This window comes from Oryx dammah, unplaced genomic scaffold, assembly GCF_014754425.2.
Source record: "Oryx dammah isolate SB20612 unplaced genomic scaffold, SCBI_Odam_1.1 HiC_scaffold_2, whole genome shotgun sequence".
Classification (NCBI taxonomy): domain Eukaryota; kingdom Metazoa; phylum Chordata; class Mammalia; order Artiodactyla; family Bovidae; genus Oryx; species Oryx dammah.
The window spans coordinates 187787676-187812949 of NW_024070186.1; the positions used below are offsets into that span (position 1 = coordinate 187787676).

At 41.4% G+C, this 25274-nt stretch overlaps 1 protein-coding gene across 1 annotated transcript in view; it reads right to left on the reverse strand.

The window, feature by feature from the left end:
- AUTS2 (activator of transcription and developmental regulator AUTS2) overlaps positions 1–25274 on the reverse strand; it is a 1198451-nt gene that overhangs the window by 1126091 nt on the left and 47086 nt on the right. The window lies entirely within an intron of this gene.

Consider the following 25274-nt stretch of genomic DNA (forward strand, 5'->3'; position numbering starts at 1 on the left):
GCCATTGCCTTCTCCGAAAAAGGAAGCAGAACATGGCTTTTCCTCAACAATTCTCTAAATGCATAAAGAATTAGAGGAAGGTAACCTCAAGGATGGACAGGGAGGCCTGGCGTGCTGCAATTCATGGGGTCACAAAGAGTCGGACACGACTGAGCGACTGAACTGAACTGAACTGATCTGAACCTCAAGGAAGGGAAAGGCTGCTGACATCCCAGGATTTCTACGAAAGCCACCCTGGATAATCCCAGGGCTATACTTAAAGGTGTACAATGAGCTTCTTTGATTTCCTTGTGTCTCGCTTCCCTTCTAAAATGCTGTCAATTATATGATGCACTGATGTGGCTGCAAATGATTTCTTATTTTTAGAATGATATGGCATCCTTCAGAAAAACTGGAGGTTATTTCTGAGCACTGCAGCCCCAGGCTCAGGAGTTGCTGACTGCGTTTCTTAGGCATGCAGGTTTTAGTCTCCCTTTCAGTCTTCCTATCCACCTCCACCTCACCAATATGTACCTTACCCAGGTCTGAAAAAGCATAAAAATATATAAAATTTACTCCTCAAACTTTCTTAAAGATCTGCCAAGATGATGCCAGTCCTCTGAGATGTGAATATATACACATATAAATACACACATCATGTGGCTTTCAGTTTAAGTCAAAACCACAACCAAAAAACCACCTTGGGAAATGATCAAAGTACAGGATTCTATTTGAAAGAGAAAGACAGAGCCCTAGAGAGAATTAAGTGGCTACATGAATCTGTTAAAAGTCTTAATAAGTGTTACTGGTCTTATGGGCAAAGTACAGTATATGCTTAGGTTTTCTTTCTTCTTTTTAAAGATTTATTTATGTATTTGGCTGTACCGGGTCTCAGCTGCAGCGCTCAGGATCTTCAGGCTTTAGCTGCAGCACACAGGAGCTGGTCCCCTGACCAGGGAACCAACCCAGGCCCCCTGCCTTGGGAGCACAGAGCCTTAGCCCTGGACCACCAGGGGAAGTCCCAGAAGGTTTTCTTTCACACATTTTTCTCTGTAATTTCTTTAAAAAGCAATACTAAAAATGAACATCAAAACTTAAGGTTTATGCAATTCTAAGAAGTTTTAACATCAGAGCTGCCTTCTTATCCAGGAACTAGGCCACAGACTCAGAAAAAGGTCAGAGTCTCTCACTTGAGCTACTTTTAAAAAGGGGTTATTTCTACCAGAGGCTCCTTATTAGATTTGGTAAGGTTCCCAGAACAGAGAAGCAAGGACTCTCTTCCTCTATTTTGTTACAAATGTCAAAGCATTATCAAGAGCAAACTGTCGTCAGACGAGTTTCTCTATTAAAGACTTACACCATTGTCAACGATTACCGACAGGGCTGAAGACACCAAAACTAACATAATAACACGTGCAACCAACTAAACTACATGGAAGCCCAAATATATAGGATGTCGTGCACAACCATCAGTCCGTCTCCTCAGACACCCTCTTGTCCTGAACCATTCTTGCCCCGACAGTCTGAACAGAGCACTCAGCTCAACTGTTCTTTCTCTAGCCAACTCACCTGTGAACAGAGCACAAGGTCTACACCAGAGGAACTCAGATAAAGCAGCTCTCACCCCTCAGCACACAACTGAATACCTGCTGGCACCATCCTCTCCACTGTTACTTGTTTCCTTTTTAGGCAATAAATAGAAATGGACCCCTTAAAAATGTTTCTCTTCTCAGCCCTGCCCAACAACCAACAACACTGATGGGAGACCACTGCTACCAAGTATGCCCTGGATTCTCCTTTTACAAAACAGGAGTACAGCTTCCTGGTCCTAATTTGCTCAGATGGTAAATGTATAAATTATACATCTGCAATATGCAGAAACAGTTAATATTTAGGGAAAGTATGTTTGGGGCTTGAAGTACCTATGAAGAAAAGACTACTCCAAACAAAACAAAACAAAACCCTTCTTATTCCAGGCTTCTAGGTTCTCAACATCAGATTCTCATTCTTGCTGTAACAGTCCATTATCAACCCACTTTTTGCCTGAGAAGCACATGCTAAAATACAAATGACATCAAACAACTGATGTACCTTCTGGAGTAACCCACATCAAAGCCAGTTAACGTATTACCCTATAATTATAAAAAGACCCTTCTACCTATAAGGCAAGCAGAAATACAAACAAAGCCTTATTCTGACCAATTTTAGGGCCAAATTCTTAATGAAAATCTTTCTTCTTGTCACAAGCAACTTACAAGGACACAAACTTGGCCACGGATATTGATGGAGCTGGCTCTGGCAAAGTGAAAGAAACCAATATGCCAGAACAGTCATGACTGTACCCTAACAGGCTTCCATTTCTCCATTAGGACCAAAATATACATGGTAGGTGGAGAAGGAAATGGCAACCCACTCCAGTATTCCTGCCTAGAGAATCCCTGGGACAGAGGAGCCTGGTGGGCTGCTGTCCATGGGGTCACACACAGTCGGACACGACGGAAGCAACTTAGCAGCAGCACACATGGCAGGAAGCAGAACAAATTGGTCTTCAGCTCCCCAGAAAGACCACTACATAGGCCCAGCACCCTTCCAGATTCAGGGAATGGGAGGTCAGGGGACGATCAGCACTTCCTTTAATGTAATCCCCAGCCAGTCTGTCCTCCCCTTTCTTTTCTGACTAAAAGTACCAGGGACAGGCCTGCCAATTTCCTTTTTTTAGTGCCACAATCTCTTGTCTTAACCAGACAGTCTCCTTCTGTGTCCCACTAAAGCATAGAATACAATCCCTGTTTCTAAAAACACACAGTCCTGTTGAGGAGTTTCCTTTTCTTTTTGGAGTATCTAGAGCTAGTAACAACAAGGAAACAGAAAAGACGACAAAGGGTTCAGGCTGAATTCTCTAATGAATTCACCAATGACTGATTCCAAGAACAAACTCTAGAAACATGATGGGTTTGAATTCAGTCACCGTGAGCTATGAATTGAATCAAGAGTCACTGAATGGTCACCCAATGGCTAAAATAAAGTGAGTTATTGACAGTCCACAAATTCCCAGCGGTCCCCAGCATAGTCAGAGCCCCAAAATCACAACTGGCATTTTGCTGCCTTTTCTAGCAGAGAACTACTTCAATTCATATGCCTGATCCTTGCAACAGACATGTGGGAAATGAGAAAAAGAAGAAAATGTCAACAGCTTATGAAGACACTTAGTTCTCAAGACAAGATGGGCATCTCTGTGCCTGGGTCTCTGGGATTCTGGCCAATGAAGTGTGCCATAACACCACTGGAAACCATTCACAAAGTGATGCCAGATCCCAGCTGGGATAAAGAACATTTGTGGAGGACTGCTTGAGGACAAGCAGCTTATCTACTCCTGGACGTGTTCTAAATGTTGTCCTTGGCTCAAGCCAGACCTTCAGAGCTGCCTCTATGGAATACATGATCTTGACTCCTATGGTTACTCTTTCCCCAAATCATATTTTATCACCGTTTTCTTAATATGCACTGGGGGAGTATAAAAACAATTGTTTCACAAGTCACTATTTTGGATTTTGAAGTTCATACCTTCAACCTCTCCACGAAGAAAATTTCTTGGAAAAGTTCAGAAAAGTTTCCCTCTTTGTTCTGCCCCTCTTACCTACTGCATAAGCACCTACCCTACCCTGCGTGAATCTGCCCATTAGCTTTAACATGGTTTTACTCTATTTTCTCTGCACGTGTTTTCTCTTTGCTCAGTTTCCTTATTTCAATTCTATAACACTGTACATGTTTTGGTAAGCCAGCTCAAAGCTTTTTTTCGAATGACACCAAAACTTAAATAAAACAGAACGAAGTACCTTCATAAATAGTATTCCCTACACAAACTGCTGCTTCACCCAAATGACCAGCAACCTTAAGGGAGGGGGACACACCTAGTTATCCTAAAGGGATAACTTTAGGATATCATTCATCATCATCAATCAAAACCCTGGGATCAATCTCAAACTTACACACTTGGATAGTAGGCTGCTAAACTCAAGATACACACACTGGGGCCAAAGTTAAGCATTTGGGGCTACTCCTATTCATTCCTCTTTTTTTTGATATCTAAGTATTACCTCATAGTGAACACTTTCCTATATGCTTTCTTACTTGATCATTTTAACAATGTTGTAAGTAGACTGGGCAAGTGTTGGTACCCATTCTACAGGTGAAGAAACAGATTACTTGAGTGATCTGTCCAAGGCTAATGAGTGCTGGGACACATGCAGAAGGTGGTACAAGAAACAGACAGCCACACAGCTTAATTAATTATGCTCTAGAGTTTAACAGAGGGAGAACACACCTGTCCACAAACCTTTTTTTTATATCCTCCTGGCTTAAGAATTTACAGCCACCAGGCTTCCCTGGTGGTCCAGTGGTTAAGAATCCACCTACCAACACAGGGTACACGTTTCAATCCTTGGTCCAGGAAGATCCCACTTGCACCAAGGCAACTAAGCCTGCACCACAGCAACTGAGCCCCACTCTAGAGCCTGTGTACCACAAGAGAAGCCACCTCAATCAGAAACCTCTACACGGTAACTAGAGAGCAGCCGCTGCTTGCCACAACTAGAGAAAGCTCGTGTCCAGCCATGAAGATGGAGTGCAGCCAAAAATAAATCAAATTTTTTAAAAAATGAATTTACAGCCACTGTACTTTCAAGTGGCAGCAGTGGTTACGAACCTGCCTGCCAATGCAGGAGACATGGGTTCAAGCCCTGGATCGGGAAGATCCCTTGGAGGAGGGCATGGCAACCCACTCCAGCATTCTTGCCTGGGGAACTCCAGAGGCAGAGGAGCCTGGCAGGCTACAGTCCACTGGGTCGCAAAGAGCTGGACAGGACTGAAGTGACTTAGCACTCATGTACTTCCAGGACCCAATATGCAACCTAAAAAATAAATTTTATTTTGGTCTGATCATGAATGATGCCAGATATGTCTGGGGTCCCACAAGTTTTTCTGTGCCATCATATTCCTAACTTTAAGCCTCAAACCACAGAAATGTCTCTCCAAATAGAAACTTTAAAACTATGGGTTATGGGGTTTTTTTTTTTTTTTTTGGAAGGATGAGGTAGAAAGCGGGGGAAACTATCATTAAATACTGGTTTTGTTTACAGAAGATGAACTGAGGCATCCTCTTAATTCCATCTGATTTCTTGAGAGGGGCAAATGTACTTTTCTCCTTTCTTTCATTCTTCAAGTGTGTATTTATATTCTAAAATTCAGCTGGTATCTCAAAAAAAGAGGTACCTAATTTTTTCCTTCTACTACAAATTTAACATTTGAGAAAAGATTCACTATTAGGAGCTCCAGAGGCCCAAATATCAAAAAATCACAGAATTTTAGAGTTGGAAAAGCCTTAGTAATAACAGAAGAGTTACTATACATCCCCTCCTCAGTCATGCTCATGCTGTGAATGAAAATGTCATTTCTATTTCTGTCCTATTTTGATCTTGCCCACAAAGTTCTGAATTCCAGGATTCAACCTGAAAGAACATACAGTTTTGGGATGAGGGGTTTAGGCAAGGAGGATACCAGTCCTGCTGGTATATAAGCTCCTATGTCACCTGCTTAATAACACAGATCACAGCGAAGTTATCCAAGTAGAAATGTTTAGATCCATAAACTCAAAAGGTATGAGCTGATAACACCGTAGCCCTACTGTTCATTATGTCACCTGTCTGTGAAAGCAGAAACCAGGACTCCATCTCTATATGCACAGAGCTGCACAAAGCACCTGGCATACTGATGGTGTTCAATAACTAACTCTTCAATACGTGAATAACTTCCCAGCCCACGAGAGAGTAGCCTGAGGCAGTCAGTTCACTTAAACACAACACACCACACACACCTACTTCATAAAAGCAAAAGACTGAATGTTTTTACAGTTTTCTTTAAGGGGAAAATAATAAGCTTTCAAGTAGCTCTTGAAGCCAGAGGTATGTAATAAAATTTACCTTTTATGAAACGTCTACATAGTAAATAAGAGCCCAACTTGGTCTCTTTAATTTCAAGTAAGAGCCCAACTTAGCCCCTTTAATTTCAAATATCTAAAAGATAAACTTGATTTAAATATTATTTATGTTATTTGTAAGATTTAAATGTTAGAAATAACCTAAATGTCAAATAATAGAGGACTGGGTAAATAAACTATAATATATCCAAACAATGACCCTCTATGTAGCTATTAAACTAATTCAACAGAATCCTGAAACCACATGCCAAAATATTATAATAAATCAAAAAGTCAAGGCTTAGATATATACATACATATATATAAGTATATACTTTTATTAAAATCTGAAGCCATGGACGTGAATAGAATATATGATATATATTTGTTCTCAAAACATTGGAAAGATATACGTCAAAAAAGAAAAGCGATTATCTCTTGATGGGCAGATTAAAAAAAACATTTTTGCTTTGTGCTTTCTTGGTATTTCCATATTTTTATCCAGTAAGTACACATACACAGTGAAACATTACACATAGCAAAAAATGCATAAACCATGTATGTTTTATACATGACACAAAGAATAACAACATGAACACTGTTGTAACCACACTCATGGTTAAGAAATAAAACATTTACAGTCCATTAAAGGCCTTTGACATGTCCTCCAGTGATCAAAACTCCTTTGCCACCCACCTCCCCTATTCTCCTGATTTTTATGTTAATCATTACTGCCGAGAAACTATTATTAATATTTACATGATCGGGGGGGTGGGGAATGGCAGGTTCTTCCTACAGGTATGAAACTATGTGGGGAGAAAACCTAATTCACACTTTTAGTAGAATAGGATTCTAAAATCTTTTCCAAGAATGTACTTGTATCCAACCATACGTCCTGCCTCATCTGGTCTAAACATATGGCTGACCATAAGTTAGGAAAGACGGGCAGCATAGGACTAAAGCTGACGATTTCAGCATCATTTTTCTAGTCAAGTGACATAACCAGCCACAAAGTAATTCAACAACAGTTTTACAAATTACAATTTGCTTAGCAAATTGGCTGCTAGGTTCATGGAAAAGAAGAGATTTACCTATCTTGACTGACAAGGTATCTTCACAAAGACTGCTATGTGCTACAATGTATCAGACTGTACATTTAAGTACTGTGCAGTAATAAAAGATAGCTCACTTCCTTCCCTGAATAACGTTTAAAGTGGGCCAGTCACAATCACTATGCTTTGATAGAGAGTGTGGTATGCATCTGTGCACTTACAAAGATGAGTTTTATACACTTGAGACTCCCAGAAAATATTATTTGGTGACAATCTTCGAAGTTACCAAAGCTGTGTTATCAACACAACTTTCCTCATTATTTGAAACTTAAACATCCCCAAGTGGAAGCCAAAATAAAGTAGCAAACTAGAGTTACAAAACTGAACAGAGGGAAAATAAGTCAATCTATAATCACCAGGAATGAGCTAACTAAAACCAGAGAACATCTGAAACAACCCACTGTACACTCGGTTACTGCTCTCTTTCCACTCAGTGTGTGGTGGCTGCTATTGGAAAAATCACCTGGATTGGCACATCTGTTGAATACACACTGTTTAAGCATTCATTTGTTGCTTACCATCAGCTGGCATGCCATCAATTACGACAGTAACTAAACCTCAGACAAAAGATGTATTGAACAGCAAAAGGATTATTATCCTTGGTGGTATTTTTGGAAGGCTGCTGCTGCATGAGAGAAACAAATGAGAGAAGTGTAGCCATGTAGCTGCTGAAGAGCAGCACAAGCACAATTTTTGATGGATGGGTAGAGGTGGGAGGCAGGCTGCAGAGAAGATCAAGAAAACAGGTGACTTCAAAGCTGGGAGGTTCACCTCCACAGTAATTACCACTCCTGGATTGGAAATGGGACGCAGGGGAGCAGAGAACACATTATAAAGGTAAGAAAATGAAGAGAGGTAGAATGAAAGTATCTTGTTATTCCCACTCTTGGCATTCCTGAAAAGTCCTTCTCTGGCCATTTCTCTTTCTTGCTAAACATGTACTGTCTTAAGAGCAAGAAGTTCATATCTTATAGGTCAGGAAAACCATATACTTGACTCCTATTACTGTTCCCCTTTTATGAGGAAAGTGGTAAAGTGACTATGCATGTCTCCAGTACAGATATACCCTTAGCCTAAAAAGACCATTTTTAACCAAAGAAAAACCTCTGAAAGAGGAGATGAAAAACAGTACTCACCAAGCAAAAGAGTAATAGGACCTGACCACCAAGGACTTAGGGTATCTAAAGTTGGTTACTGAATGAAGCTTGGAATTTCCTGGGAAGTGCAAAAGTACTCTTACCTAATTACACAGTATTCATTATTCAAATAACATTTGAGGGTTAAAAGAATGCAGATGTTGGTAAGAAGAAAAAAATTTTTTCCTGCATCAAACTGTCAAAGAAAACAGACAGATAAAGCAGTTTCTCACTCTCTTTTTTTCTCTCTCCCCCTATATGTGTATGTGTGTGTATAACATTAAGATAGATATCAGATTCATTTTAAGGTTTTTCAAAAGACAGAGACATTCTCTGAACACAGAATATGGAATTTTATTTTTTTGCCTCACCATGCAGCATGTGGGATCTTACAGTTTCTCACCCAGGGATCAAAGCCACATCCCCTGCATTGGAAGCACAGTCTGGACCACCAGGGATGTCCTGAGAATATGGGATTCTTAAATTGAGTGTTCTTATTCTCCATTTACCAAAGAAACTGCACTCTAATTCCATAATGGCAATCCTCTGAAGCACCAATATAATACAGTCCAGGTATGCGCATTTCTAATGATTTAACATCATGCAATGATAGAACTCAAGAAAGCCAAAAGAAATGAACAGATACTAGCAAGCCTGATAAACCATTTATCTTGAAAATCACCTGTGAGGAGCTGGTTTCTGGCAAATATGGCAACTTGTACAGACAATTACACAACCACTAAATGTATGATTATACTCTGATTATTAACTACTTCAAATATACTGAATATATGAATAATTTCTTCAAAAGCTGGTGCTTAAGAAGCTAAACAGAAGGAATTTGGGAGGGAGAATGATTATATGGGACAGAAAGGAAGGCTAGCACCAAGAACTTTATGGTACTAGGAAAAAATGATGGGACAAGGTAACGCAGAGATCAAATCAGGGCTGAACTCTGGACAGATCAAATGCCACATGACCCTGACTAAGTATGTTCATGGCAGATATATTTCTGTTGTTCGGATGCTGCACCCCAGACTCTGCAGAGCTAATGCTGCAAAGACAATCCTGTATCAGCTGTCACAGAAATTAACAACTGAACTCAGCCTAGGACCCTAAAGAATTTATCACTTTCTGCACAGTCAGAACAACTTGAGTTTTGTCATCACCATTTCCACTGAGCAGTATCCATCTTATCTTTTAAAATATGCTTCTATAGAGTTCAAATACCACCAGCTTCTTGAATTTATATAGTACCATAACCTTAACCTACAAAGTGAAATCAGAGTAAAAAAGGCTTAGAGGAGAAGAAAGCCATCTTTTAATGAACTGAAACACAATAAAATGGGAGCATAAGAGAGGAGGAGAACAAGTAAGAGAAATGCAGATCTGTATACTGAAGGAGCCACAGATACATATAATGACATTTTACAGGGTCTCAGTTTTACCATTTGCAAAATGGGATGTGTTTTCCCAAAGTCAGTCTGGTGCCAACCTTAACAACACAAGAAAATAAAAGAGATGAATCATTCAAACCTTTCCTATCTTCCCTTTGATTCCAAAACCAACACTTGTACCTATCGCCTAAACTAAAACCACAGAACTTAATGTCAATAAATTCACAGGCCCTACTGGCCAAACCCTTCAAAACCAACCATCTCATGTGGTACACCAACACTATTATGAAGCCGAATGGAAGCAAAAGACAAAGTAAACTCATTCTTGCCGTGTTACACTGTTAACCTCAATGTGATAATTTATTACCGAGCCTCAGCTCTAAACTGATAGTCAGGGAATGGGGAGGCTGACTTCATAAATGCCCGTCTAAAGAATTTTCAGTGTAATAAAACAACCTTGTCACACTGGTCCTTTCACTAAGTTATTCTGTTTGCAGGTTTTCTTGGTTGTAGCACGAGACACAGCACTTTCCACCTTACCACTTTTCCTGGTTTACTCGAACAAGCAGTTGCTCTGGAAACCACAGCAATATCACCATGGTTAATGTAAAACATTAATGTCTCATTTGTTCAACAGTTTTGTGGAAATTAAAACTTTTAGGTTAATCATATACTGAACAATTTTAATTAAAACAGTTATAAAACAATTAATCCACAAGAGCTAGCTTGGAACTTTGCCAGCCTTATTGGTTTAATGCATGTAGGCAAAACTCATTTTTTTTCCCTTTCGACTTAATGAATGCTAATATGTGACACAAAATATGCATACTAAGCTCCTAATACAGTTAGTCCATCTGGTTTTTCTTACATTCTCTATTTGTCATTTTTATTTGATAGCAAAATTGAAAATGAGTTCTCTGTGTTAGAAATGATAATGATGCCATGTGCCGTGCTTCATTAAAAACTGCTCTTTGTAAAAATCTTCCCTCGTGAAATAAACACCTTAAGTACTCTCTTCTAGCTGCTACAGGGCCAGGAGTAAAAGGAAAGATAGCCCATGGACCAGGTCCAGAACCACAACTGCAGTTGGAGATAATACTGCCCTTTCACTGCCATTTCCAAAAGATTCTTTGCTTTCTGAGGGTATTATGAAGACATGGAGGATAAAATATGAGTTTTAAACATCTAAGACAAATCCTCAAGTGTTTCAATTTGTTCCACATTACAATTTGTTTGATTCATTTTGGGATCTATTTGTTTGCCAAAGTAAGCACAGTTCACGCCCTTTGTTGAATATTTAATGCATGCAGAATTATCTTTTTAGCACAGGTTAAGAGACCTGTTATTTTCTGATACACTGTGTCTGACAACACCTTCAGATTTGTTTCCCAGGAAAGACCCCCCCCCAAAGAAGTACTATTAGCTTCCACTAGAATAAACATCGGAGAAGGCAATGGCACCCTACTCCAGTACTCTTGCCTGGAAAATCCCATGGGCGGAGGAGCCTGGAAGGCTGCAGTCCATGGGGTCGCTAAGGGTCGGACATGACTAAGCGACTTCACTTTCACTTTTCACCTTCATACATTGGAGAAGGAAATGGTAACCCACTCCAGTGTTCTTACCTGGAAAATCCCAGGGACGAGGGAGCCTGGTGGGCTGCCGTCTATGGGGTCACATAGAGTCGGACACGACTGAAGTGACTTAGCAGCAGCAGCAGCAGAATAAACATCCCCATCCATCTAAGCCTTGCCATGAATCTGAATACTCTAGGACTTATAGCTTATCAAGCTCCAGGAATACAAAAGGTACACACCACTCAACCCTTTTAGTAAAAGCAGATATAGGTACTTAATGGAAATGAGTTCAATGTGCCTCAACCCTCATATGGTGAAAATGATCCCCAGCATAATTATATTAGCTGGTACTTTCACATCTGGTGTGTATCTTGTTATTTCTGATTGGGCAATCTCATGTGAGCCATATAAATCCATAAAAGGTATTAGATTTCCCTCTTAACCACCTTTCATTCAGGCCAAAAGAAAAAGTTCTCTACTCTCATTATGCTTAAAAAGCAGTTGGACTAGAAGACTTACCAATTTAAGTCCAATGTATCAGCCAAGGTGTTCTGAGAAATCAGTTTCCCTCATGAAGGCAGCAGAGCAAAAAGCTGTTTGGCAGTACAAATACCAACCTGAGTATGAAACTTAACTAAAATAAACATCAACATTTAAAAGCCTAATCCCAAACAACAGACATATTTAAAATTCAGTCAATCACCTGAATTCCAGTCAGTAAAAAAGTAATCATTTTTATAAAAGTCTGTTCTGATAAATTGTCTAAATATAAGTGTTTAATAATGTCCATGTGTAAGAAGCAACTATTTTTTCTAGCCTGATCCTATGAAACCACACTGGACAGAACTAACAGGAATGGACTAAACGATAACAAATAAACTTTCAACCCTGAAGTTCTATAACTGAGTAAGATTTGCTTTATAACTAAAATCATAAAAATGTGAGGGTTGGGAGAGACCTGTGAGATCACTAAACTTCACTACAAACTCCCTCATTTTGAAAATAAGGAAAAATAACATATCACACTGCTAGTGCTAGGAAGTTGAAGGTAAGAGCTAAAATAAAATTTAAAAATTACGAAGGAATTTCAACTACCATCAATATTGGAAAGGAACTTTCACCTCTCACCTTATCACCAATATCTGAGAGAGACTTTCAGTATGCTAAAGCATCTAAACGAAGCTCCAGCCCTGCGGCTGTCCTCTGCTTCTGGAGCACTTCTTTCCTTATAAGGTGGGGTTACAATCAGGGTGACCTTACTTCAGGGGTGCTACTGACACGGAGGCCAAACATCCAGCACTGCACAAGACACTCCCCGCTCCCAGCACAATAAAGTCAGCCAGCCTGAAATGTCAGGAGTGCGGAGGACCCTGCCCTAAGAAGAGGCCGCCACCACCAACACGTAGAACACGTCTAGAATGAGAAAATAAGGCCAAGAACACTTCTCTCCCATGTAATAAGACGGTTGACTCTTCCAGGAAGCAATGAAAACAAAACAGCCCTGCCTCTTACCATCCCTACACCGTATTAAAAAGTCAAATCGACTATTAACACACACAAAAAAAGAAGCCCCAAATGCCTCTGATTCTTCATAGGAAGGGTTTCTTCAACAAAGAAAAAAAGACAGACAGGAAGGAAGAAATAATAAGTGTATGTCAGAGGGGAGGTAATACTGGCTTTAGAACAAGATAAAAGGAGCAAATAAAGAAGAAAAATTACCCTCTCCTACAAATCTGTGAAAGCATTTCAAATCACTGCAATTACAAGTACCCAGGAGAATCCCCCTTCACAGTCACAAGGTACTTTCTCCTAACCCTCATGCTATTTCAAGTTAAAATAACCCTGTCACAGAGTGGTTGTGCAGCACCATTAAAGGCAACAAGTAAATGGCAAAGACAGGTGTGACCCAGAGCATCTTTCCCGTGGAAGACCAAACACACAGGGAGCACAGCGGCGTGTCTCTGTCATTCACAAGGACAGCACTGCCCGTAATTCTCGACAAGGCTATAATCCTAACCTTTCATACCATCAACGCTCTCTTTAGTGAAACCATGAAAACGCAACGCGAGCTTCAGGATTTTAAAAGTAGCTTCTCTTCCTCTTGGTCATGGACCTTAGGGCCTAGAGATTCCAAGAAGTCATCATACCAGTTGTTATCCTCATCAAGTTAATTCACAATTTATTTGTAGAAGCAAGTCATATGATATTGGGGGGGGAGGGGAACTACTAGCACCAGATGGCTGAGGTCCTAAACAGTATTAAACAGTACCTGTGTTTACAAGAGTAAACTGATCACCAGAAGATGGTGAAAGGAAAGGTTTCAAACATTTTGCTCCATCTCCAAAATGCCCTAGTTTACAGAATAGGAAACAAAATGGAAAAGACAAAGCTTTCTGTTTTCAAATTAAACCCTTTCAGATTTTTCCCTTTTAAAATTTCTTTCAATTTGACTCAGTTTCTTTTTCTTTAGCATTTTATTATATTTTGATAAAACAAGCTCACCTTCAAGAAATGGTCTTCTACTTATGGACATGGAGAGAGGGGAGGAGAGGCGGAGATGCATGGAGACAGTAACATGGAAACTCACATTACCGTAAGCAACATAGATAGGCAACAGGAATTGACTATGTCTCAGGGAACTCAAACGGGGGCTCTGTATCAACCTAGAGGGGTGGGAAGGGGAGGAGATGGGAGGCAAGTTCAAGAGTGAGGGGGCATATGGATACCTATGGTTGATTCATGTTGAAAAAGTGAAAGTTACTGAGTCCTGTCTGACTCTTTGCGACCCCGTGGACTATACAGTCCATGGAATTCTCAAGGCCAGAATACTGGAATGGGTAGCTGTTCCCTTCTCCAGGGGATCTTCCCAACTCAGGAATCAAACCCAGGTCTCCCTCATTATAGGCAGATTCTTTACCAGCTGAGCCACCAGGGAAGCCCAAGAATTACTGCAGTGGGTAGCCTATCCCTTCTCCAGCCTATCTTCCCAACTCAGAAATCAAACCAAGGTCTCCTGCATTGCAGGCAGATTCTTTACCAGCTGAGCACTCAAGGAAGCCCCAATTCATGTTGAGGTCTGACAGAAAAGAAAATTCTGTAAAGCAATTATCCTTCAATTACAAAATAATAAATTTTAGAAAAAAAGAAATGGTCTTTTATTAACCTTTGTACCTTACCAATCAATCCTTCTGGACTTGCAATCTTCATTCCTGTTTAGTCTCCTCAATTTTTCTGGAGATCAGAAACACTGCCCGCATACACAGAATTCTCTGCAGAAAGACAAGTGCTAACTTTGGGCAAGGAAACTGAGTTTCAACCAGTCTCCTCTATGCAAAACACCAGGCATTCCTAGGTTGCTGGCATTCCTGTCAACTGCTCTGATTTGCAGGCTGCCCACTTCCTAATGCTATTTCTATTAATATATTCTCTGTGCAACTGAACTGAAGAATTGATGCTCCTGAACTGTGGTGCTGGAGAAGACTCTTGAGAGTCCCTTGGACTGCAAGGAGATCAAACCAGTCAATCCTAAAGGAAACCAACTATGACTATACATTGGAAGGACTGTTCCAATATACACTGGAAGTGACTGAAGCTAAAGCTCCATTAGTTTGGCCACCTAATGAGAAGACTCAACTCACTGGAAAAGACCCTGATGCTGGGAAGGACTGAAGGCAAAAGGAGAAGGGGGTGGCAGAGGATGCGATGGTAGATAGCATCACAGACTCTATGGACATGAATTTGAGCAAACTCCAGGAGACAGTGGAGGACAAAGGAGCCTGGAGTGCTACAGTCCATGGGGTTGCAAAGAGTCGGACACAACTTAGTGACTGAACAACTGTGCAACTGAGGTTGAAAATTAAAAATGCACTATTTCCTTGCATTGGCTCACTGGCTACATCCAAGTCAGCATCTTTTCAAAAATCAACTTCTGGAAGACATTACAAAACTATGCTCCCAAATAAGTAAATTCTAAATTTATCGACAGGATCTGCATGCTGAGAAATCAATAATAAATGGCCTTCCATCCACCGTACGCCCTCTGCCCTCTGCCTCCTGGCTCTACCTAGAATTTGCCTGGATTAATTTTTTTCTCTCCTAGATACCACCATAAAGTCCAAAAAGGTTCAATACTGAACACATAATAAATAAATAAATAAAAGTCTGTGTCAAACTTCAAATTTTTAAATGAAAAACTCCAATAAAACTCTGTGGTATAAATGATGAAAGCCTCTGTAAAAAGTCCCACGAGCACCAACCACATAGGTTCAAAAGGAAAACAGCGTGAAAGCGAATGCAGGTGGCCCAGGATGGAAAATTAGGATAACACAGGCTCCTTTGAACGATGCCAAGAAGTCCTCCAACAGAACCTAGGGAATGTGGACTCTAAGCCTGGAATGTTGTTTCTCAACTCTTCCTCTGAGAATCCTCTGGAGTGCCAGGGAACACACCACCCAAGACAAACGGAACAGCTTTTCAATCAGGTGGACGTTACTAGTTTTCCAAGAGTTTCTGTTAGTGTACTTAATCTTGTACCTAAAGTCCTTAGGTAGCAAAATCAACTTGATATTGATCACAATAGTTAACACAAAAAGGGACGTGGGAAGCTCAGAAATCAAAGATGTCATACAAAGGAAAGGAAAAGAAAAGAGCACAGGTGAAAAGGAAAAGCAATTCATTTTCACAAAGTGGTGAGGTGTGGCTTCAGGTTGGATTTATGCCTCTTCTCAATAATGAGATCTGCAGGAAACAAGCACAGGGGCATTGTGGGAAAGTAGAAACATCACAGGGGCTGGAGCCAGACAGATGTGGATTTAAAACGGACTCTGTAGGTGAGTAACTGTAAAACCTCAGGCAAGCCAATTAACCTAAGTTTCCCATCATAAGATGTGGGTATCACCCCTATATGCAGGACTGTTTGTAAAACTGGTAAAATCCATAAAAGGTAACTGTCCCATGGTGGATACCCAGTGAGTATAGTGGAGCTGTTCTGAGGAAAACACTGCTTCCTAAGATTCCTAGGATAGCTTTGATCCATATTTTTTTACTCTGTGTATCTCCTAACCTTCCTTCCTTCCCCTCCCTGCCAAATCCCTCCATTCTCTCAAACTCCAGCAGACCATGCCAATTTAGGAATTATCTATAAGGTATTGATTTCTCAATTTATTCCTGAATACTCCAATGCCCCCGGGGCATCCAACGGGGAGGCAGGGGTTATTGGTAAAGAATCTGCCTGCCAATGCAGAGGACACAAGAGACGTGGATTGGATCCCTGGATTGGGAAGATCCCCTGGAGAAGGAAATGGTAATCCACTCCAGTATTCTCGCCTGGAGAATCCCATGGACAGAGGAGCCTGGCAGGCTACAATTCGTGGAGTCAAAAAGAGTGGGACACAGCTGAGCATACACACACACCAATGCCTTCCAATTCCACTGTATATGAATGGACTTGTATTTGGCATTGGTCATTTCAAAGATACTTTCTCAAAAAAATAGTCAGATTTCAAGGCCATTATATATTTGCCAGTTGCTGTTTTGTTTTACCTAAGAACATTAGTGTCTTAAAAATAAACTTTACCTACAAAAATATATTCCTTAACAGCCAATGAAAGTAGATTTATGAATATCAAAAGCATAATAATTTAATTCACTAAACAATTTCACAGTGGTTCTCAAAGGCCACAATGTTTACAATTGGTAATTGCTATCATTCTTGCAGTGCTTACTTTTTAAATCATTGATTTATTTTTTCTAAATGAATTTTCGTGGTAATGAACTGAAGATCCCACAAACAAAGATACTGATGTCTGTAAGAATGTTTTATACACTACTGAGCAGTAGTCTGCTCATGCAGATACTCAGGCTTATAAGAATTGTCTTTCATCACAAGGAACGGCCTCTGCAAAGAGAGAAAAAAGTGAATACATGAAAAGTGATGCCATTCCTTTACTGTACGACCTGGTCAGTTTAACCGTGGGTAACTTTTGGTGTCTCTGCATCCCCTACAATGGGTTCAGAACCTGCAAAGTTAATAAGGACTAACAGAACTCTTTAAGTTCCTCAGAAGAAAAATTCTAAATAATTATCTAGCTCTCAGAAATGAACCAACACCACTAAGACCTACATCTAAGGTTCCAAAAGGATCACAAGAGATATAGGTCAATCATTCATTCACTTAGTCACTGAACACTTTTAGGATCACAATAATCCTATCTGGTAACTCAGATCTGTATATGAAACAATTCAAACAATAAGAATTTACGATATGCCTAATATACAATAAGAAAGGGATTGGCAAACTTCTATAAAATAATTACATAGTAAATATTTTAAGCTTTTCAGGCCATAAAGTCTCTGCTGCAACTATGCAATTCTGCTGTTGCAGCACCAAAGTAGCCAAAGACAATAATATAAATGAATGGACACTTCCGTGTTCCATACAACTTTATTTATGAACACTGAAATGTGAATTTCACATTATTCTCACATGTAGTGAAATACTCCTTTGATTTTTTTTCAACCATTTAAAACATTAAAAAAAAAAAATTCTTAGTTCATTCTCATACAGATAGTGCCTTAGTTTGGCCTATGAGCCAGTCTTCCAATCCCCACACCTGGCCCAATGAGATGGGCATGTGAGCAGCTATCAAGAAGAACTACACATTCTCCCTGTTTTCTAAGATGGAACAAGAGAAGTAAACCAACAGTCAGAGCACAATGTGATAAATACAAAGAGAGGAGTGCCCCCATATTACAGAAGCCAGCAGACAGAGCAATTATGGAAATTTCTCCTAAACTGGCAATAAATACTAAAGCAGTTCTATGCTGGTTTTTCTATACAAAACAGATTGTTAAAAGTTACCTTAATAAATAACTGTGACTTTAAAAAAAAAAGCCTTCACCACTCACATCTGCTAAGACTTTATCAGAACATGCCTGGGTGCATTTTAGAACGTCCTTTTTAATTAGTGTTCCAGGCCAGGACCTCCGGCAAAATCCATTCTCCATTGATGTGCCAGGAAGCAAGCATGTCCCAGGTGGTAGCTGACTGAGACTCTTAAGGTCAGGTCCACAGGTCTTGCCTGTTTATTTCACCAAAGTCCTTTAGTTGTCACAGGTAATAGTTTTCAAGTACTCTGGGATAGAAAGAATCAAACAGGTTGTTTTTTTTCCCCCCAAGTGAAAGGTCAATGGAATAATCAGGTTGGCCAGAGTCTCAAAATATTTGCCTGCACCCCACTGGTTCTGCCTAATCAAATCAGGTTTACTAGAGGGTCACCTCTAATCAGCACTAGGTTTTATCTGCATTTGGAGATATTTAGGCAGATTTATTTTAACTACCTCAGAACAAACAAAGCTTGGGTCTTGAGGCTTTAATTGTCACAACTGTCTGCCCGGATGTTTTCTTCCAAGGGGGAAGCTGAGGGAGCCAGGAGGCAGGCTGACATCATCAGCTGTGCATTTAATTAAAGCAAGATGAAGGGCAGGCAGGCTGCAGATGACAGTGGGTCAGCCTTCCTATCCCAATACAGTAAGGCCACACCACTCAAGACAATCCAAGTGGCTACACCCCGTCCACTCATCTGGCAGAAGAACCATCTTTTCTGACTTCCAAGAAGGCAGATGCTCCAGTGTGAGCTTTTGACTTCTCCATGAGCCCTGAAAGTCACATGAAAGGAAAATCAACAACTACCAACTCCTAACAGCCAACAGGCCACAAGTTCCTTAAAGGACAAAACCAGTCTTCACAGTGATGAACAGTCCAGACATTCAGTTTCCACCAGAATTCCAGATGGGTTGGCAGCTAGTTTCCCCCCTTGGATGTCTTAGTGACCCAAGATTTCATGGAATAGCTAAGATCCTGCTTTAATGTGACAGCAGGCTTCTGTATTCTGGTATCTTAATATGAGATTGCATCAAGCTTGGAAGTGTCCTTTATTTGAAGTACCTTTGGTAACACAAATTTTTTCTCCCCTAAGAGAAAAAAAAAAATTCCTGAATTCAAACAAGTTCTCCCACCTGAGAACACAAGGAATCAAGTGAACCCAGGATCTGGGTGGTTCTTTTCTCAGTCAGTTTCCTCCCCCAGAAATCAGTCTGGAGGTTGGCGAAGACAGGGGTTCTCTCTCATTCACCCCTCTATCCTTGCTGCCTTCCTGTGCTGACAGTGACTGAACAGAACACACTCACTGACAATCCTGTGCCCCCTTTTTTTTAAGGAATGAGAAAACTCACTGGTCTAAAAGGCAGGAAAAAATGTGAGTAAAATAAACAAATTTTAAAATGTGAGCAAAGTTTTAAAATCTGGACAAAAACCAAGAAGCTGCAAGCTGGGTGTTTCTATTTGTATGAGGTTTTGTCCTCAACAGTCAGTCAACCAAGCTATTGAAGGAGTGTGAGGAACCTGAGCCTTTGTGGTAACACCAGTCAAGAACTCATTTCATGCTGGTGACAAGCTCTTATTTCCCAAGAGGCCTTTCCAAGAGACCTAGAGGTCAGCTGTGCATGGACTTCTAATGACTCTGAAATGACCCTGTGTCCCTGCTGCGGTCACCACACAGTTGGGAAGGGGCAGAGGAGCCGTTTGTCAGGAGGCCCCAAGAAAATTACTAAACAAATCCTGTCTGCCAAGAAAGCTGGAGGCAAAGACACGAGATAGGGGAGAGACATGAGACAGACAAAGAACTAATCTGCCCTGCCACACCCTGCTGCTGCTACTGCTAAGTCGCGTCAGTCGTGTCCAACTCTGTGCGACCCCATAGACGGAAACCCACCAGGCTCCTCTGTCCCTGGGTTTCTCCAGGCAAGAACACTGGAGTGGGTTGCCATTTCCTTCTCCAATACATGAAAAGTGAAAGTGAAGTCGCTCAGTCGTGCCACCACCCTACTCCCATCCTAAACTTCCTTTCTAATGTCCATGGCATCAGCAGCCCTTCAAAGGCTTGGCCTAAGAAATAAGATGGGCTTAGATTTTTCTGTCCCCAAGTCTCTTCTCTGCCCGTACACTCTGGGCCTGTCAGAGCTGACTGCACCAGCACAGCTCAGAGGGCGAGTCAAATACTGAAATGGTTCCTTAAAAATTGGTAATAAGCCACAGTCCTAACTCTCTCTCCTAATCCATTCCCCAAAAAGGCACAGCTCTTTCCCTAAGACAACTCCCTCACGTTCCTGAGAGCAGGGGGCCTTCATATACCCTCAGGCCAGCTGTCCAACCTCTGGTCAAAAGCCTAATGCTCACCTTTGGGTGACCCAAAAGGGGATTCCCCTGCCCATCCCCCAAATCCTCTACCCACTCCCCAGCGTTTCTCAAACTAGAGAGAGCATCAGAATCACCTGGAGGACTTGTTAAAGCATAAATTGCTGAGCTCCTCCCCCACAGTTTCTGACTAAGTAAACCTGGGAAGTGAAGTCGCTCAGTCGTGTCTGACTCTCTGTGACCTCCTAGACTGTAGCCTATCAGGCTCCTCCATCCATGGGATTTTCCAGGCAAGAATACTGGAGTGGGTTGCCCTTTCCTTCTCCAGGATATCTTCCCAACCCATGGATTGAATCCAGGTCTCCCACATGGTAGGCAGATGCTTTCCCATCTGAGCCACCAGGCAGATCTCAGTAAACCTGGGGTGGGACCCAAAAAACAAATCTGCATTTCTAACAAGTTCCCAGGTAAGGCTGATACTTCCTAGTTTAGGGACCATGATTTGAGAATCATTGCTGTGAATTTATAAAAAACAAGAAAGCCAGGTGACTGACCTTTTCTTTTTAAATATGACAGCCCCCAAATTAATACAGAGCCTAGAGCTTTTTATATGTATAAAACAGCTGCCAAAATCCTGAAGTGTTTGCTTTGTTGTATAAGCAGCCGGTTGTGATTTTGCACTCAGCCACAAAGCACGATTGTACATTTTTTTTTTCCATTAACTGGAGGATTTGCTTTCCGTCTCTATTATTGTTTTACAGTTTCTAATTACTGGGCTGTGAGGCCCCAAATGGTCCACAAGCTTTCCTATTGTCTTTCAGGTGCACCAAGTGGTACCAGCTGAAACGAGCCTTGTTTTATGGGACCCGATGCCTGTGGACACTCACGTGTGGCTAAGACAGGACACAAATTTACCACAGAAACACAACCTCTACCAATTAACTAACCTTTTCAAAGCAAGAGCACTTAGGGCCTTATTTCCTCGTCAGAAGTCCTGTTATTTGACTGCTGTCAAGGGGAGCTATACCTGAGAAAGTCCACCTCTAACCTTTTTCTTTCTGGCTCTTTAAAACACATAGTTACACCATCAAAGACCAAACGAGAATACCCAACTTAATGAATGAAATGAAAATAAAAAGACCATGAGTGGTCAGGTCTGTGTTAAAGGGAGATACCTCAGATTTTAAAAAGCTGCCATGAGCATAGCTCTTTTGGCTGTTAACTCCCAGCTCTTCCCTGAGGAGTTGGACATGAGCTTTGGAATTGGGCTACCTGGTTTGAATCTCGATTCCATCACTTGATCCTAGCTGTGAACACAGTGGCATATTACCAAACTCTCTAGGCATTGATCTCCCAGATATAAAGTGAAGACAGTGACAGCACACAGACTTCATCGGGCTGACTTCATTATAAGCGATAATCCGTGTGAAGTGCTTGTCACAGTGCTAGGCACATTTTAAGTATGTAAGTAAGCCTTAAGCATTATTATTGTTTTCTGTGAAGCTCTGGGGCAGGACATGGAAAGGTCTGTAAATTAAGGACAGGATGGCTTCTCCTCCTTCCCGAAGGGACTCAGCAAGATTGGGAGCAACTGATGTGAGAAGGAAGTCAAGAAGACTTTGAAAGAGGAGAATGAGTGAGTTTATAAAGATGTGGTAGGCAATGGCACCCCACTCCAGTACTCTTGCCTGGAAAATCCCATGGACGGAGGAGCCTGGTAGGCTGCGGTCAATGGGTTTGCTAAGAGTCGGAAACGACTGAGCAACTTCACTTTCACTTTTCACTTTCATGCATTGGAGGAGGAAATGGCAACCCACTCCAGAATTCTTGCCTGGAGAATCCCAGGGATGGAGGAGCCTGGTGGGCTACCGTCTATGGGGTCGCACAGGGTCAGACACGACTGAAGCGACTTAGCAGCAGCAGCAGGCTCTTCCAAGCAAACTGGACAGGAAAAACGGAGATGGGACGGGGGAAAAAGCAGACAGGTCTGTGTAATGACTGATAAAAGCTGCTCTCAAAGGTCTCCCACCAAAGCATATTGTGATCTCAAAGCATCTGAAAATGATTAGCACTGAATACAGAAGTTTTATAAACTTCTCCTAACCAGATCCAATCTTTGTTCAAATCCCCTCCCGACCTCTTCCCATCTAGAACTGCCTCAACAGAATGGACACCAAGTTGAAATGGAGAGAAATAAGGACGTCTTCTTCACAGAGTAAGAACGAGACGCCCAGGAGAACAAAGCTGAGCTGATGAGAAAGCAGGAAGGGTGAGCCCGGGGTCAGAGGAGCCCAGGAGTAAAGGTCAGAAGGACAAAATGAGCACACACTCTTCCAGTGGCTGCTTCCTAACAAAGGTAACCCTGAGAAGTGTGCAATCAAGAACCAATAAAGTACAAAGGGGGCGATCCCTGTTCAAGGAGCATGAAAAAACCCACAACTGCATGAGCACATGCATGCACTACAAGGAGAATTAAAGTGATGCTTAGTACACTTAGAGAAAATTACATTTCTGGCTTCAGACGCGCATGCTATGCTCTGAAACTCAAGAGTGAGAAGTATTCTGTCAATGACCCCAGCTCTTGAAAATACAAGTGCTATACAGGCAAAGAACACCATACACTCAATACAGAGGATGGCTGAAGAGAGATATTATCTTCATCCAAAGGGCTAGCAGCACTTTCCTTCCTAAAAGCAAATCAAAACCATTCATCCATCATAACTGTTCTTCACACTCACGTGTGGTCCACACCTGAAATTCTTTTTCATCTTTTAGGATAGGACACAGATGCAGAGTTGCCCCTACCAGAGGGGTTAAATAAAGAAATGAGGGACTTCCCTGGTGGTCCAGTAGTAAGAATCGGCCTGCCAATGCAGGGGACATAGGTTGATACCTGGTCCAGGAAGGCTCCACTTGCAGAGAGGCAACTAAGCCAACTAAGGCCATGCGCCACAACTACAGAAGCCCACACGCTCTAGAGCCCACGCTCTGCAACAAGAGAGGCCCACAGACAGCACCTAGAGAGCAGCCTCTGCTCATTGCAACTATGCACGGTCCACGCATAGCAGTGGAGACCAAGCACAGCCAAAGATAAAATAAATTTTAAAAAAATTAAGAAGAACTGAGCCTAGCTTACTTCTTGGCCCAGGAACAGGCAGAGCACAGAGCTAACAAGTCCTCTAGGCTCTATCAAGAAGGACGTGCACACTCCACAACAGCAGTGAAATTCCCAGGCCAGAGTGTCTCCTCAACCCCTTGGATACAGGAACCTTCTCATGGTTATTCACTGAGGAGCCAGACGCAACATCAGATGCCTCACAGTCTGCCTGCGAACCAATTAACTCAGTGGATATCAGTAGTGGTCGCTCAGCTCCTAGCTGAAGCACTATGCAACTTATTTTTAAAGATGCCTGGTAAAAAATCATCCTGCATCTCTGGAGGCCAATTCAGTATGCAATAATCACTTCTGGGTCTTAAAGTTGTCTATGTCTAACTAGACAACCTTTAACAAAGATGTAAGTCTAATTTGCTTCTCCCTCTACCCCCCACCATAGTCCTCACTGGATGCAGAAAGTCACACACTCAGAGTTGGGACAGTCTCAATTTCTTATACTCTCTTTTTCCAAAAGATAGTAAATCTAAGATAAAATCTGACACAATTTATGTGCCTTTGTAAAACTTTGCCTGTCCATAATTTACAAATTGAAAAAAAAATTTCTGTGACGAAAAAGATGTTTTACTTCAGAAAAATATGGTCACTGCATCTGTAGAAACAGCCAAGAGCCAACTTAAACTTATAATAAAACTACAAACACAGCCAGAAAAATCTCAAAGATGCTTCCAGCTCCCAAGTTCCAAGATTCTTTATTTTATTCCCAACATTTAATACAATATGTCAACCATGCTATATACTCACCACATGATTCTTAATGACAACCTCTAAAACGGATACAGGCTATAAAAGATGATTTCACAAAGCTTAAAAATAAAGCTCTCACCCATCAATCTATCCCCACATGCCACAGCAGTTGATTTTACAACTATTTACACATCTCTCCTGACTCTCTTTCCCCCCAAGGGTTAGTCGTTCCGTTGTGTACGACTCCTTGCGACCCCCTGGACTGCAGCCCGCCAGGCTCCTCTGGAATTCTCCAGGCAAGAATACTGAAAGTGGGAGCCATTTCCTTCTCCAGGGCATCTTTGTGACCAGGGATAGAACCTGGGTCTCCTGCACTGCAGGCAGAGTCTTTACCATCTGTGCCACCAGGGAAGCCCATTTTTGCCCAAACCAGGGCTAAAAACATCCCTGGCACAGACACTAACAGCAACCTTGCCGAAGAGCAGCCAGGAGAGAGACTATAGTTTTCTACAGAGAAACTCTATCAACTGCACTGCAGGATTTACTTTCAAGTTGTTTAGAATAACTCACCCCAAACCTATATAACCAACCTATTCCAAGAAAGTTACCATCAGCTCACCTTAAGAGCAATGCTACTTTATGCAGACCTAAATTCTTCAATAAGATTAACTTACCTAATAGGATTTAGGGACGCTATGAAGGCCATTATGGTGTCTCCTACAAGCTAGAGGCTCCAAAGGCTTTAACTATTTGATTTAATCCAATCTTGTCTAATCTAATCAAGGCTGCCTCCCTGTATTCTGTCAGTAGACTTTGAGCAGTGATCTAAAAAAATGAAGGAAAAACTTCCATTCAAACACCCCACAGACCATATACATATTAGCCTTTATCTAGAAATGAGGGCAAACCTGATGTCTGTGGATCTTTTGTGAGTGGATCTTTTGATGCCTTAATTTGCTAGCTTCTATAATCTGCTTAGGCTAAGAAATGATTATAGGATCTATTTGATGTACAGACTTTAATTATACGGCCTGAGGAAGATTTCACATG